Raw genomic sequence first — 18,164 nt, forward strand, 5'->3', positions numbered from 1 at the left:
AAAATTAAATATTGAATAAACAGCAATTATTTAAATCTTTTGTTCATCATGGCTTGCACAGGATATAAATCATTCAAATACCGGTTTCATATAACCCTCTTATCTGCTTTAGCATACAGCATCAAGTGCAAAGATAACTGTAGACTGACATTTTAAATTTGCAGATAAAGCAATGTGATTAACATATGTATGAAATGAGATAAAAGAAACAGCTAAGTATTGAAATATTACATAACTGCTTTGCACCTCTGCCTGTGCATCTTCTTCCCAGTGCTGACAGTTTTGATGATTATTCTAAAAGAGATTTTTATCATGGCAATAAATCATATAAGAATGATCATGAAAATTTGACCTCCAATATAAATAAAAACAAATGGACCAGTACAGAACTTATATACCATTTATTAAAGGAACCAAGATAGCAGTGCCAGTACTACTGAACCTAGGCTGACATGAAACAAATCTGTATGCAATTAATTTCCCGTTTCCTAAATGCAGTTATCTCAATAATCAGTTGTTTTCACATTCACTTACTTACAGGTTCTCTACCAGCTGTATCTCCCTTCAGTCTACAACCTCTGGCTATTTGGACAAACTCAGGTCTTTCAAAAGAGGCCAATAATTTAAAACACTTGAATAATACATAACCCTGTATTACATGATCAGAAGAAGGCTTCTATCATTAGCCCACTCAATCTGCCCCTTAGTCATTCATGAATGCACTACAGTATGTATATCTATATATCATGATAGGCAAGAAATAGACACACACACACACACACACACACACACACACACATATATATATATATATATATATATATATATATATATATATATATATATATATATATATCAAGAGAGAGGGAAAGAGAGAAAGAAAGAAGGAGCAAGTTTATCTGTAAGTAATCTCCTAAAGCACAATGTCTCATGCATATTGTACAAGTACATCTAAGTGTATATTTTCTTCATTGGACTAAGGTATACAGTGAAACATGTCTTGAAAGACCACTGCTATGACAGACCACATGTCTTCAGAGACCAGGTTCCTATGTCAAGAAACTCTGATCCTTAATTACACAAAGTTTAGTCTTGCCTGCAAATTGTACGTTTTCACTTTTAATTCATCCATTTTTATTGAATGGGGTCTTTAGCTATAAATTCATTGTTATGCTTTTTAATCACTAATGTGTATACTTTTTAAAAATAATTCTTATGATTTGTTTTAGTGAAATTTATGCATCACTGATTTGTATCTGTTTAAATCTGGTTTGCTTTACTTTATGCAAGGGTAAGAACTCAATAGAACATAAATCTGTAATCCTCAATAGGCAGTATCATGGGTCACAACCCTTTTCTCCATCAACAGGAAGGCCAGGATTTTAAATGCAAAACCAGAGACCCAAGTAGACCTGACATTGCTCACCTCTCTACATAATGTAGCAGATAACCATGTATGCTAAGGAAGAATTTGTAACATGTCCAATGCAAAACAAACACCCAAAGTATACAATCTCAATTTTACCTAATTTCTACAATCCTCAAGTATATATTTGTTATTACCTCATGATTTATGTAAGTAATAATTTGTTATCATTTCATGATGAAAATGTACCAAGTAGTGTTTTGAAACTTAAAACATAAGTATGTAAAGAGACTAACCATGTCGAACCATTGCCAGACTGGATTTCAGATTCTGATTTAAAAGAGACTGAAGTGAGAGAGATTTTAATGATCTTAGTGATGTGGTGCAGCCATCAGAGGAAGCGGACTGTGATACCTCCTTGTTATGATCAACCTGGAAAGTCATTCAAGTTATTCCAGTGAGTTTGGGCCGTCAGATGAAGATGCTGTTGAAATCTAGGAGTATATTATAATAGACCAACCACTCAGCTTGACAATATGCCAGACCACTCTATTATTTTTATTTACTGTTTGATAAGGATTTATTTACTTACTAGCATGGTCTGTATATATGTAACGTAGACAGCATATCCTACGCAGAGAAATTAATGGACATGCTTCATTTCTAAGTAAGGTAGACAACATATCCTATGCAGAAAAATTAATGGACATGCTTCATTTCTAAGTAACGTAGACAACATATCCTAAGCAGAGAAATTAATCGACATGCTTCATTTCTAAGTAAGGTAGACAACATATCCTAAGCAAAGAAATTAATGGACATGCTTCATTTCTAAGTAAGGTCGACAACATATCCTAAGCAGAGAAATTAATTGACATGCTTCATTTCTAAGTAAGGTAGACAACATATCCTAAGCAAAGAAATTAATGAACATGCTTCATTTCTAAGTAAGGTAGACAACATATCCTTTGCAGAAAAAGTAATGGACATGCTTCATTTTTAAGTAAAGTAGACAACATATCCTAAGCAGAGAAATTAATGGACATGCTTCATTTCTAAGTAAGGTAGACACAACATATCCTAAGCAGAGAAATTAATGAACATGCTTCATTTCTAAGTAAGGTAGACAACATATCCTAAGCAAAGAAATTAATGGACATGCTTCATTTCTAAGTAAGGTCGACAACATATCCTAAGCAGAGAAATTAATTGACATGCTTCATTTCTAAGTAAGGTAGACAACATATCCTAAGCAAAGAAATTAATGAACATGCTTCATTTCTAAGTAACGTAGACAACATATCCTTTGCAGAAAAAGTAATGGACATGCTTCATTTTTAAGTAAAGTAGACAACATATCCTAAGCAGAGAAATTAATGGACATGCTTCATTTCTAAGTAAGGTAGACACAACATATCCTAAGCAGAGAAATTAATGAACATGCTTCATTTCTAAGTAAGGTAGACAACATATCCTAAGCAGAGAAATTAATGGACATGCTTCATTTCTAAGTAAAGTAGACAACATATCCTAAGCAAAGAAATTAATGAACATGCTTCATTTCTAAGTAAGGTAGACAACATATCCTAAGCAGAGAAATTAATGGACATGCTTCATTTCTAAGTAAAGTAGACAACATATCCTAAGCAAAGAAATTAATGGACATGCTTCATTTCTAAGTAAGGTAGACAACATATCCTAAGCAAAGAAATTAATGAACATGCTTCATTTCTAAGTAAGGTAGACAACATATCCTAAGCAGAGAAATTAATGGACATGCTTCATTTCTAAGTAAGGTAGACAACATATCCTAAGCAAAGAAATTAATGAACATGCTTCATTTCTAAGTAAGGTAGACAACATATCCTAAGCAAAGAAATTAATGAACATGCTTCTTTTCTAAGTAAGGTAGACAACATATCCTAAGCAGAGAAATTAATGGACATGCTTCATTTCTAAGTTAGGTAGACAACATATCCTAAGCAAAGAAATTAATGGACATGCTTCATTTCTAAGTAAGGTAGACACAACATATCCTAAGCAAAGAAATTAATGAACATGCTTCATTTCTAAGTAAGGTAGACAACATATCCTAAGCAAAGAAATTAATGAACATGCTTCATTTCTAAGTAAGGTAGACAACATATCCTAAGCAGAGAAATTAATGGACATGCTTCATTTCTAAGTAAGGTAGACAACATATCCTAAGCAAAGAAATTAATGGACATGCTTCATTTCTAAGTAAGGTAGACACAACATATCCTAAGCAGAGAAATTAATGAACATGCTTCATTTCTAAGTAAGGTAGACAACATATCCTAAGCAGAGAAATTAATGGACATGCTTCATTTCTAAGTAAAGTAGACAACATATCCTAAGCAGAGAAATTAATGGACATGCTTCATTTCTAAGTAAAGTAGACAACATATCCTAAGCAGAGAAATTAATCACGATTTGTGAAAAAGGATTCCAAGCTTCTCAAGAAATAAATACTTACTAAAAATTTGGGACAAGAAAATATTTAAAGCTGTTTTTTAACTTTTAGATATTCATAACTACAAGAAATTGACTTTACAATGTTCACTGATCTGGAGGATTTATTCACTAGAGATGATACTTTATTTTAGAAAATAATTTGACCTTGAGAAGTTTTATATATTGTATTTTTAAAAGCTTGTTGTTTTTACTCTTTCTTGTGTTACTGTTTATTCGAGCCTAAACAAGTGACATAAAATATTATTTTATATCATTGCTCTTAAAAGCTGTTGAGAAACTATTACCACTGTCTACGTACAGAAGTCTGATTTTATTGGGAGAAAGTCACAGTAATTTTATAGTCAATATTAGCAATACAAAAACAATTCATACATCCATTCTTAGCTAGTTTAAGCACTGATGGTGAGACCTCACATGGAAAGCAAAAGCATGCAGTTAACTCCTTAACATTTACAGTACACAGCTGACATGATGAAGGTAACAGCAAAAGATACAGTGTATAATCAATAATGCTGGAAAGTTTACAAATCATTAAACATCTTTATTCCTGCCTCCAACTGCACTGACCAGAAAAGGTTTTCTGAGCAGAGGTCTAGCATGATTGAATCAGTGTCATCATAAACAAACACTTAACACATATTAGTAAAGAATAAAATATAGGTCACAGTGACATTTTTGTAAGGGTGCAGCAGTAATAATGATGCATCCAACATTCCAGTTTCACTGGAATGTAAACAGCAAATACATTTTAACACAAAATGTTGAGAAAGCAACTGAAGCATGAAATATAGGTCAGAGAGACCTCTTTTTCAGAAAGGGTGTAAAACTTATCAGTATGAATCAATTCATCAAGTTTCATGATTATAGGTAGGATAGCATGTATATGACACACCAGAAACCTATGAGATCACAAGCTAAGATCAAACACTTAACCAAAGCCAGTGAGGCTCTGGGTGGATGGGTGGTCTAAAGTGCTTGCCATTACCAATTACTGTCATCTCACCTCTGTCCACCTGGGTTTGAGTCTCAGTTTCTGCCACTGTGGGTATATGAGAAAGCTGCCAGTTGCTTCCCGGGGACTTGGGTGGGGGTATTCTTACCATGGTTTTCCTGGGTTCCTCCTCCAAGTCTTATGCCACCTTGTATAGCCTATCTTGTGCTGGAAAATGACATTAAACCCAAAACAACAACAACAGCAGCAACAACTAAAGCCAGTAAAAGTACAGACCAAAAAGTAGTATCGCAATGGGCGATTTACATTCTCTTAGCTGAGAAAGGACAATGCCCTTCGATACCCCATCACCTTACAAAGTTTTACCCATGCATCGCACATGAGTATATTATTTACAGGCGCAGTGCAGCTTCACTGTGAAAATGTTGCCACCTTGTATGTGAATACCTTTTGCTCGTATGAAAATGTGTGATTATACTTTATACCGACTTGCAAATACTGTGTGAGAATATTATCTATAACAATGACTGCCATATATATATATATATATATATATATATATATATATATATATATATATATATATATATATATATATATATATATATATATATATATATATATAATAATAATAATAATAATAATGCAAATAGTATTTTTTTAAAATTTGTTAATTTTTTTTATTTATCTAATGATCTAATGTGAGAATTGTCCAAACAATGGAGTACTTGTAATGTTATATAAAAGATTAAACCGCTCTCTCACATAAATGCATCATACAAATTTGTCAATGATGTCACAGTGATATATGATTTTTCAAATAAATATCCAGAGAATCCAAAGTAATTAATAAACTTAGGGATTATATTCAAAGAACAACGACATAGACTTGTTGAAGTTTTTAACTGAGCAACAGAAAATTCATTATTTGATATTGTGCACGAAAAGTTTAAGTTGCCGACGTGGACTATGCTACCCATAGCAGCTAAGGAAATGAATAGTGAATATGCCAGTTATGACATGGAAACAATTAGTGAATATATTATTGGTAGTGAAGACTGTATAACGTAGTCAGAGAGATGTCTTCGGGATTATAACATATAAAAATATGAATGGCACTTTTACGCGAGTATCAGAAATATATGTAAGATGAAGAGTATAAGCAGTAGATGGAATGTCTGGAGTTTTGCGAAAAGGGATTCACATGCAATGACAGAGAAACTGTAGAGTCAATTTAGAGTCAGTGCAAGGTATTTTACGTCATCAAATGTCATTGTCATTTAGAAGTTTGTATAATGCTTTGTACTGGTCAACTTACTTGCTGGAATGGTAGCTGTAACTGCCATTAATCCAACTTACAACTTTGGATTCACACAGCTTCAAGGACTAACTTAGCATCATTATTTGGTTTTTTGTACGATTCCTGTCACTCTTATATTTGGGTTTTACAGAGATGTTCGCAAGGCTAATTTCCAAACCAAGCCTTCAGTCACATTAATCCGAAAAAGTGACAGCAAAGATTCAATTGGCATAAAGCAGACATTTATGCTGGAAAAAGTTATGTGTCAAATTAACATTATGAACGCCAGTGTTAATCCCTTGAATGGCCAAAGAAAAACGTTTGTTGTCGTTTACGAGTTCTGGAGGCACATAACGACTGTCATTTCACATGCTTTCCACAGACTCCATACAAGCCAGCAGATCTCATGGCAAACAACTGCTCAACAATGGGTCAGTTCATCAAGACACGTTCTTGTAGCGTTTCAAGAGGGTTTGGGTGCGTGTTGGATAGTTTACTAATAAAATTAAATTTGACTGGTTAAGAGTGTATGAGGTTTCTTGTGATTAAACGGTCATGAGGAACTCTTAGAAGAAATTTTGGTTGACTTCAAAAATAATTATGTTGCACGTACATCTCATAGCTGTTGTCGTATTTTGGATGAGACCAAAACGTTGACAGAATTCTGCGAATTTTCCTGAAGACTTCATTCACTTGTACCCCAATGTCTTACTTTTCGTTGATTAATAACTCGGGGCAATGGCGCTGGACTACCGCTGTTTCATTCAACTCTGCCATTGTAAACTCGGATGGACGGGACGATATGTGAACTTCTTGTGTTGGTAAAGCGTTGCGTGCACTTGAGTGTTCACAGCTATCACGCGCGCTTTTTGAGTTTACCTTGTCACTTAAAAAGTACGCATACTAATTTATGAAATGCCTGTGATCGCTACTCAACCCGACACGGTGGTGATACTGATCTGAGGTTAACCACCAAAGCCTTTTTGACTGAGTTTACCAGCCGGGATGGTGCTGATGTCGAGTTGGGCGAGTTTGAGAAAACAAAATTCATACTTTGATGGTATCATCAACATCAACATATTTCATACGTTATGCCGAAAAATTAAAACAAAAATTGTATAAAGGAAAAAGTTGTATCTAAATTTTAAAGTAAAGTACAAGAGGACACATTCTGTCTATTGCTTTTAACTCCTCGGATTTCTCTTCGATTCAGTCAACTGGAAGCCTTTCATTTTGGATCGAACAGTTTTCAACCAAACGAAATGTATAAGTACACTGCTATTAGAATGACCATCAAAACAATCCTTGCTACCACACAGCATCTTTTGTTAGTTTACTCTGTTGCCTCTGAACAAGCTTTAGAGGAAAGACAAAACACCAGTGTGGATATAAAAATAGTAAATGTAATGTTAAAAAGACCTAGACCTTAACGTTCATTTTGTTTTTTCAACAGATGCATCATAGATGAGTGGCGAATTCTTTCTGCAGATTCAAATCAACCTAGTTGCGGCCACTGGATAGTTGAAGAATCGAGTTATTGTACATTATGTGAATATATAATTTCTTGCCATCTGTGATACCTTGCAGTCTTTTTCCTCCATAAGATACTGACCGTTACGTATCACCTATCATATGCTGAAATATGCCATTAAACACACCACAACATCCTGCCTTGCAATTTCTCTTTACTGGCTCAGAATAAACATGCTGGTACTCTTAAAATGGCAATAAATATGCAGTTTCCTAGTTAGTTATACCACTCAGTCCCAGTAAATGAACATGCTGGTACTCTTAAAATGGCAATAAATATGCAGTTTCCTAGTTAGTTATATCAGTCAGTCCCAGTAAATAAACATGCAGGTACTCTTAAAATTTGCAATAAATATGCAGTTTCCTAGTTAGTTATACCACTCAGTCCCAGTAAATGAATGATCTTGCTAAATATACTTTGCAATGGTCATTACCTTGAAAGAAATGTGTACATTACAATTATTTATCATGAGTAGATAATTTTGCGAATTTCTACAGAGTGGATGTTAAATAGAAAACTTTTGCTTCTAAGTTTTCAATCTTGATTCATTTGCTTTATAAAATCAAGAACATGGAGCATTATTGTGGGATGCGCTTCCTGTAGCTGATATGAGTTTAGGTCATACAACTTCTTTCCACTTAATAGGGGAAATGATGAATAAGGTCACGAGGGACAAAACTATTACCGCTCTTATTGTAATTCCATATTGACCATCTCGTTATGGCTGGTAGTGTTGATTCCTGCCAGTCTCCCTTGCATATCGAAGAGACTCGACTTCTTCTGACGGAACATTTACGCCTAACTGGTGTGGTTGTATTGGGACAAACCTATAAAGTACAAACTTTTTCCAAAAAAAGTTATCAATCTTGACTGCAAGCGAGAGAAAAGATGCAAAAATGCAGTATTACCTTGCATGGGATAACTGGATCATTTGGTGTTCTGTTGAGGGAGTGGGGATAGTCCTTATAATGTGTCTAAAGAAACAATTGTGACATAACTTAGTTATATTATACAAACTTGGTAAATAAAACAGCACTGCAAAGTACATGTGGATGAAAACTCTACAGTGATTAGGTCGCAACTGTGTTGCTCTTAATTTCAAGGTTCGTGAGAGATATCATAAATCTAATTCAGGTAAAAACATTGCTCTTACTCAAGGTGTAGTAGATAAGGTCAAATTTTAATTTGTCTCATCAGTAGAATGTAGAATTGAACGTTTTGTCATTGAAAACAGTGGTTATATTAGTCCTATCTGCAATCTGATTAAAATCAGATCCCCGCTGTTGTACTTAAAGATGAGACAGCGACCGCTCAGGGGTCATGTTCTGGTAACCTATGTTATTACCATAATCGCTAATTTTATCAACCAATGAGATGAATTCTTATATCTTCGTTTTTGGAGAAACAGCACTGTGGATGAAGAGCATCAATGTGTACAGAACGATTTAATTATCCAAGAAATTTGTTTGAAAACAAAATTTTAATAATAACACATGCAGTAAAACTAATGAATAAATTATTGACAATAGGCTACAATTTAAGCAAAAATTTTTATACAATTATGTTTGCATAGAATGTCTAGTTGATTTAACCGGGTTTTTTGTTGTTCTTTAAACATGCTAATTTTTACATGTGAGGCACAAAAGTGGACCCTTATCCAGCATAATTTCGATGTGATGCATGGGGGTGGGTGGGCAGTATTGGATTAAGTCTGAGGCTGAACATGATAAAGTTTCCCAACCGAGTGCATTTCGTATTAGACAACAACTAAGACCTTAAGTGTGGAGAACGGCTCTTTTATAGCAAGTGTCACGTGATCTATCTCATCTTTACAGAGCGCATCTCAAGCGTTATGGTACAAATGCTGTAATTTATATATGCTCATCCTCAGGCTTACTCCAATAATGCCACCCCACCCCCACATCTAAAGTATTCTTGGATGGGAGTCCATTTTTCAACATATCATAATATGTGACAGCCAATACATTTGGTGGAGGAAGAACCTAGAAAGACCCCTGACTAAAATTATCAACTCACGGGAAAGATTGTGAAATATAGGTGGCATGAGCATGATGATTATAGCATGAACCGAGCATGAGAAATAAACTTAAACCACAACATTTAACAGAAGCCAGTGAAGCTCATAATATAGACCACTGTGACCTAGCTTCCATGTAGTACTCATCAATATGGATCCCCTTACCAAGTTTCATGTTTTCAGGCTAAACAGTATAAATATGTATGAAGTGGTCAAGAAACCAAAGCTAAATGTAAAAGATAACCGAGAATGCACATGTATGAAAAAACCTAGCCCGCTCAGGCCCCTCCCCCTTGAGTGTATTTGCCATTAATCCTGCTCCAATCTGTTGCCGAGTGCCTAGGAAGAAAGAATGGTTGACATTCAGTAACCATTTACGTATGTATATTGCATATGCTTTCACCTGTACAATAACTTACCTCAGCTTCGTAGAGATCAGCTAATAAAATCAATGACAGGTATGCCCATTATATCCTGGTCACATTTATAGCAAACAACTTTCAAAAGGGTGCATCCTGTTCATCAATGAAGCTTTGTATTTCTCAAAAACTTACTTCAAGAAGTAACAGACTAGTGGTAATTTTAATAAGTTTTTTTCCCCGACGTACATGTAAACGTAATAAATACCATATTCAGATAGCATTTATCTCTAAAAAATTATCAATGATTTGTCATGGTCATATAACCTGGCCGCATGTATGGTTTGTTTTGAGTTTTGCATATAAAGGCGATGCCGGAATTTATGAAGTGGAATGACTTTGTTAGGAATTTGAGAAATTCAATTTTTAAAAACACAAACACGACAAAAAGAAATTACAAGACTAATACTCACCGATTTAAATTGACTTTTATACTTGAGATATCCCTAATGATTTTAAATTGAAGTGCCCGTTTTACACTGACGAAACTGCAAAATTAGCCCCAGTATTCTCTTCTCATTTTACATCTAACCATCATGACAGATCAGTGCCTTTAATTTTCAAGCAAGCCTGTCCGAAGAATCTCACAATTTATATTATTACCAATCAAGACCTAGTCGCCTTGAAATCAACAAAATGCATCAAAACAAGGTCGAGGCTATTCGCATGTCCACTGTGCATCTTATGGGGGAATGATTATTTGTACGGCCAATGTCAGCTGCTTACCATTTATGTTCTGCACTTTGTCAAAGACCGAGGATGCAAGGGTATTTTTCATCCTTGGAGAACCTTCCTCCTTCCGCCCCCCCCTCCCCCGCCACCGGGGCATCGCTTATTATAAACTTTCAAAAATGAATACTGCAATACACATATACACATGCTTGGTGACTCACTGTAATATGGTAAACCAGCTTGAAGCAGCATGCAGCTGCACTGTTGTCACTCAGTAGGGAAATGTGATCCGCCAAATTGATAATTATAGACGAATGGGCGGCGGCAGAGCTGGAGTAGGCTATAGCTGTAATGTACAAGGGAACGACAAGTTAAAATACAAGTTCAACGATACTCTTTTCGTTTATTCATTCGTTCTTCAGCAATAGTGTCAAAAACAAACTTTCTGGCACCGCTTCTTGGCGGTCCCCTCCCCAATCTTGGTGCTCTTGCCGGCTGTCTAGTTCGCCTCGTGGTTAGACAGACCTTGACTGTGTTGTGTACTTTCACATAATAAATCTGAGTTTCATCATTCATTTTTAATTCAACAGAACAAAGCACGGACTTAAAATATATATTCACATAGTAAATCTGAGAAATGCAATTCTTTCTAAATTCAAGATAACAAAGCATACACTTAAAAAATAATATTAAAAAGTCTCCGAGTGCATTCAATACTTGATCTAATTCACTGACTAACCTCTAAACGTTTTGCATACCATATCATCATATTGTATTCGCACACTCTCCCGTATGGTTGTTTCCCCCAGCCGATTATAACCGATCGGAAATAAGGATATAAAAAATTCACAAAACGTAGTCATTTCAAGATCTGACGACGACCGCTTAATGGTCATGTTCTGGTGATCTTTCAATTAGCCAACGGAAATGTAGCTTTCAAAAATCTGAAAGTGGATCAAATCGCTCGGTCACATTCATGCTCTTTAACCACAGTGCTCTGTCTCCAAACACGAATATATAAGACTTCATCTGATTGGTTGATAACATTAGCGTTTATGGTAATAACATAGGTTACCAAAACATGACCCCTAAGCGTCGCTGTCATATCTTTATGTATAACAGCGGAGACCCGATTTTAATCAGATTGGTGCTATTGGCCTCGTAACATTTGAATAATCTGAAGGTTCTATGGTATGAAAGAAAGGTTCAGATTCAAAGGTTCGTTGATTTAAATGGATCAGTCCCAAAAAGGTGTTTAATGGCTATGAGGTTTGATGGTAAGAATGTGAATTAATCCAATGGATTTTTAGTCCAAAATAAGTGTTCACTATTTCGTTGATTCGTTGGTCCAAAAGAAAGGTTCAGTGCTCCGAGGATTCGGTGGTACACTGGTGCGTTAGTCTGAAGGTTCAATGTTCTATAAAAAGGTTTTAATATTCCGAAGGTTCATCAATCCAAAGTTCCTATGGTCTGAAAGAAGCTTTTAGTATTCCGAAGGTTAAATGGTCTGAAGATACGTTGGTTCGGACCAATACAAATATATTTGAAACTGTGAATGTTCGAACCAATGAACCCACTTTCAAATACCTACGGACCAAACAATCTTTGCATTTGTGAGCCCTTTTCTCCAGCTTGTGATCCTTTGAACCTTCTCTTTGACAATTGAAAATTTCTAGTCTGCCACATGTCACCAGCAGATTCTATGGAAAGTCATTACTGACTGCTAGTGTATAGTGGCTGCACTGATGATACAATTGACTGAATTTCTGGAGAGAGAAAAACTTTACGAACGCACTGTTCAGCATTAAAGCAAATAATACAATACACGCAGTTGTAAAAGAGCCACGCGTCCCTCAAAGGTATTGACGCTCTAATTGTCATAGAATTTCATTGAATTAAAAATAAGACTGTATATTCTTTTTAACTGCTAATTGTTGAAACCATCTCTCATATTACTTAGACATAGCAAGATTTTCAAACCGGCTGTCTTAAACCTTCTATATTTCCTCTCTGGCTGTTCACAGATACTCAGGGAGGTTACATTATCAATCTGGAAACATTTCGGTGCTTCATAATTAGTTCGACCCATTACCATGTTCTCCCCAGAAACGTTTGAAAACATACTAGCCGATACATACAAAAATCGAGTTTTTATGTGATTTGAAAACAGAAGCTAACTAAACTAAAGAAATGTTTGGTAACCCCCCCCCCACACACACATATGTAATGAGTTCTTAAGATTCTACAAGTAAAATACCAACGAGAATGTCCAAAGGAACTTCAAAGTTATTCAAGAAAAGACAATTTCCTCTTTTAAACAACTAAGCATGTAAATCGCCTCATAGATTTTTGAGTGATAATATTTTTAAATTAGTCACTGTGATAGCCATGATGTATGACTTATAGGCACTGTTTTCATTTTGGACAAACTTTTCTAAGACACTGTTAGAAAACTTTTCGTGAAAACCAAATATATGCCAATGCGACCATGCAAACGGGTGCATGAATAAGAATTTTTTTCCATATGTTTAATAAGGGGAAAGCCATACTGGATTTCTGCAAGGCATCATTTTCAATTAGGACCAACTAGATATCATGGTAGTCATATACGATTCCGACCAGCAATGTTTCATTCAGGACCAGCTTAATACCATACGAAATATTCTAGTACAACCCATTCCCTATGTGACTTTCCATTTATAAGGACCAGCGACAAGAATTTTAAAATTGGTTGCCTTGGTGGCCATATTTAAAGTTTGCTTGGTACCAGTTTCATTCAAGATCAACTTGATATCATAATTAGTCTTCTGGTGAAAACTCCATGCAAATATTACATTGTTAGAAGGAGAATGATTATAAAAGTTTCAAAATGACTGCCACGGTGGCCATACTGGATGTCAAAAGCGCCATTTTCGATTAGTACCAACAAGATAAACTGCGAACTTGATAATCTGCGAACTCTTTCAGTGAAAACGCCATGTAGATATCACCATCTATTCAGATTACGTAGCAATAGCAACACTTTCAAGATGGATACTATGCTGGCCATATTGGATGTCGTGATGGAACCATTTGATTGAGGACCAAATAGATATCATAAGAAATCTTCTGATGAAAACTCAATGTCGACATGACCCGTTCAGGAAAATTAGCAGTAACAAGATTTTTAAAATGGCTGCCATGGTGGCCATACTGGACATCAAACCAGCGCCATTTTATATAGGACCAATTAGATATCATAAGAAGTCTTTTAGCAAGAATCCAGGTTCATATAACCATCCATGACAAATATATTGGATGTGACTTAGGAGAAAATAGACACCGTGCATGTAAGGTGTCTGGTGGTGAAAAGCCCATGTCGATATGACGTTCGTTTCAGACAATAAGAAATTTTCAACATGGTTACTGTGGCAGCCATTTTGGACATCACATTTGCACACCATTTTACTTAGGACCAACCAGACATCCAACGAAGTCTTTTAGTGAACATCACATGCTGACATGACCATGTACTGAACATACCTGAACAGCACCATTTTCATTAAAGGCTTTGTGATGAATGTGCGTGCAACGTTTCATATCAGTCATCCACGTAGCGTTAACAATATTGTGCTAAAGGACGGATGGACGCTTGACGTAAGGCTATCTTTTATGCTCTTCTGGTATATTGCCAGCAGAATTAAAAACGAATATTGTATAATGTAACTTATAAAAATAATATTGCCAACGTGAAGCAGATCATCTATTATTAGTATGTAAATTACCTGCATAGTCACTAAAAGTGTATTGCTGGTCTGTAATGAGTGCACATTAAGGTAAGGATATTTCTTTAACAATTACTTGCTCTACATAGAAAACAATAATGCATTTGTAAAGAAACTTCATAAAAGTTGATATATGGAGCACCAATTTAGGAAATCTCTCAAGTCCATTTCTTTTGCAAAACTGTTTATTTAAATGTATGCATGGCAGCACTAAAGAGTACAAGCCCTCTTATTTGAACCTAATAAATAACACATTTGGACAGTATTCTTTGGCATTTATATTTGCATACAACTCCAATTTATGTTTTATTTCCTGCTTCACAAGTACAATACTTTGAACTTATATCCAAGCATAGTTTTATACCATATTGATAGAGTACTCCTTATCGACCTGTAAGGGACCAGTTAAAACTGCACATGTAGGAATATAACTTCAGACTGGTCTTTAATGATATCACCTTAATGAAAGTAATTCGTTCATTTTATTCTTCTGAAAAGCGCCATAATCAAATGTATCTGGAACACTTACGAACAACCTATGTAAACACATGTTGAGCAATCTTTAAAATAAATTTTAAAAGCTAAATAGACAAAATACAAAGTTAAAAATGTGAGTCGTGGCACTGAGTATACAAAATAATTTAAATGCCAGGTACTAAATTTCACAATGAACTTATAAAATATAAGTGTCTAATATTTCAATCACATTAACATTTCATAACATGTATTAGCAACTGTCAAATTGTATTTCACAAAATTTAGCAACCTTGCTTCCAAATATTAAAAAATTTCAGGTACAGTTTAAGTAATAATTATCCGCAAATAAACGTATTAGCTTAGCACGAAAAATATTTTTACTGGAACTAATTCAATATTAGAAAGAAAGAAACAGTTAATTACAAACAAATGTATATGACTATGCAAAGAAACTCTGATTCTTAATTAAAACAATCCACATAGTTTATGCTAGCCAGCAATTGAACAGTGTATCTGTATCAACACATGACGTCAAAATGTTTCCTCAGTTTTCTCTGTCTGTTCATTATTAGTTCACAGCTGAGATGCACAGCATTTCTGACATGGTTGCGCTAAACAAGAATTTAATCATTTTGTCTAGTTTCTATTGGGTAAGGACATAACAGTTTCTTGGTAAAGGACACTACAAAGGCATCTGACCTAGTCTTATCTGGGAATTAAGCCAAGTACTCGTACATGTGAGTCCAGCACTCTAACCACTCGGCTAAAATACATCCACTCACCACTGACAATACGCCATTATATAAGTGTCTCAAGATTTCAATGAGTGACTGCTTGTATAAACTAATATTACATCCACTTATTTAAATCTGCATAATAACACTTAGAGTAATGTTACAGGACTAAACATTGCTATGAGTCATTGGTTTCATAACCGAATCGTACATTCAAGAGTATTTGTCTCCACAACACTCGAATAGTGAATCATGATATATGTTACATTTATACAATTACACCGTATCTAGATTAATGTATAAGATTTATTAAATATTTTGTAAACTGTTCTATTGAAGTGTATGCATCTCCTGTATTAAAATAAAATTTCCACCTTTTTTTTAGCAAGAAGTCCGAGTAGTTTCAGCAGTGTAGCACCACTGAAGTTGGAAAAGCAGCAGGAGATGGATGGGGATAGGTCTGGATCAGGGGGAGGGTGTTTAAGGACACCCCTGGGTAAAAAATGTATACAAACACAAACGTACAGCGACGTTTGGTTTGATCATCGTTTTATTCTTGCGTACGTTTGTTGGGTATTGTGCCCACTTTGAGTAAATAGACACATAGGTTTTTGCTTTGGTGCCCTTTCGAGGAAAGTCAGGGCCCTTTTTGAAATTTTTGAAGAAAAAAAACCACAACACTTGACCTGATCCGGCCTTGGACAAAACCTCTCTCTGGTAGTCCAAGGGTCAATGCTCATGATGGGGGTATATGGGAGCCTTGCCCAAATTGCTGACATGATGTTGCTATATAACTAAAATAGACTGTCCCTCTTGCTGTATAAACATAAAACGTCTTTCAAGATATTTTTCTTGCATTACGGAATTGTGTATAAAAATCTCATTTTTGATAATTGTTTTATCAGTATGTTTAATACCTGTAAGTCTAATTAGTTCCATCCTTTCAATACTAAAAAGAACTTCTAAATATTGAAAACTGTAATGTCAATGTAAACAACGTTAAAGAAAATGAAAGAAGAACTTTCATGATATTTTATACGTATCAATTGTATACATGAGTGTATTAAAAATTTGTAAAAGAGAAAATCAACCGAATTATATGTTATGCTACGCAACGAAAAGTTTAACCATCTGCTGCAACTTCTATATTTTTCTAATATTTGTGTGCAATATATAATGCAAAAAGAACATATACTTTGTATATTACGTGTATCAAAGGTATATCTGGGTGGATTTTTAGCAGATATGGGTGGATGTTGGTGTTTTGTGTAACCCGATTAATTTGTGTCTAAATAGCTGTGCAAACTATACACGTCCCTTAGCAACTATCGTCTATGTTCACTGCTTACCGACAGGGCGGTGGTGGAGGCAACAATGAGAATTTAAAAGAATATTACTGCAGTTTTTTTTAGAAATGTGTGTTGTAATGAAGAATTTCTAAAAATATAACACTTTCAACGTGTAAACAAGCTATTGTCAGTCGAACAAAATACCACATACCCTCACTAAAACAATTATCATCCATTATTTTCTCCAATAAATTTATCTGATATACACAATTGTTTATATCAGTAATGAGAAACTCCCAAATCGCTTGCACATCAGCCATTTTGCTTCCTTTAGCTACAGTGCCCGTGCCCATTAGGGAACGTCACGGCTGAGAAATGAACGTTCCGGTTGTAGCTTTGGGACAAAAAAAGACCAATCTAAGCTTTTTGGACGATACACAAAGCACGCGAGAGAAACGAATATACAACAAGGTGACGTGCTTTTTTGCCGGTTACCTAAACGTGGAAATTCTATAAACCGGTGGCCTAATATAACGCCATCCTTCCGAATAATATGTAGCAAGCACAGGGGCTCTTATCGCTGCTTACACTTGATCTACAAATCATACGTGTGCTATATAGTCTTACAATGGCGGACACCTCTCTCTCTCTCTCTCTCTCACTTCTTGCGCGACCTATTTAAGAATTTAAGAATGAAAGCTGAAAGTTCAAGCTACACTTCGCGTAGCGTAATAAAGTTGTTACCGATTTTTAGCTCAGGCAAACGCCTTTTTACACTTACACAAACGTTTGACTTCCTATAGTATTTCAAGGAATGCGATATCATTTTCCCACGCATTCGCACGATATGGCCGTGATTGAGCCTGCTAAATATGCAATTGCAACTAGCTGAATAGAATACTGCTTTCTGATTGGTCGGCCGAAAATGATGTACTGCGCCTACTGATAACCTGATTCTCAGCATTCGCGACTGATAAGTCTTAGATACTGGACTCAAAGTTTTTACCAGTTTCAGTCTGAGTTTAAATTATGGCACGAAATGAGTAAAGAGATTAATCGTTTAACGTAATTTTACATCATTTGATGTAAATGACACAAAAAAAACCAACTTTCTTAGTTCTGCAAA

The 18,164-nt window shown here is 35.2% G+C and overlaps 1 protein-coding gene across 6 annotated transcripts in view; it reads right to left on the reverse strand.

Moving 5' to 3' along the window:
• Window positions 1-18,164, reverse strand: part of LOC149806372 (oncostatin-M-specific receptor subunit beta-like) — a 177,963-nt gene that overhangs the window by 159,512 nt on the left and 287 nt on the right. For 2 of the 6 annotated variants that reach the window (XM_089952304.1, XM_089952262.1), the window contains exon 2: window positions 10,996-11,120. The gene's annotated coding sequence lies outside the window, so the exon portion shown is untranslated. Of the gene's footprint in view, window positions 1-10,995; window positions 11,121-11,513; window positions 11,674-17,819; window positions 17,893-18,164 lie in introns of those variants that run through there. The other 4 variants (XM_089952286.1, XM_089952277.1, XM_089952269.1 and 1 more) reach the window with 4 other exon arrangements.

Source organism: Sinohyriopsis cumingii, chromosome 1, assembly GCF_028554795.1.
Source record: "Sinohyriopsis cumingii isolate HCF-2022 chromosome 1, ASM2855479v2, whole genome shotgun sequence".
NCBI classification, from domain to species: Eukaryota; Metazoa; Mollusca; class Bivalvia; order Unionida; family Unionidae; genus Sinohyriopsis; species Sinohyriopsis cumingii.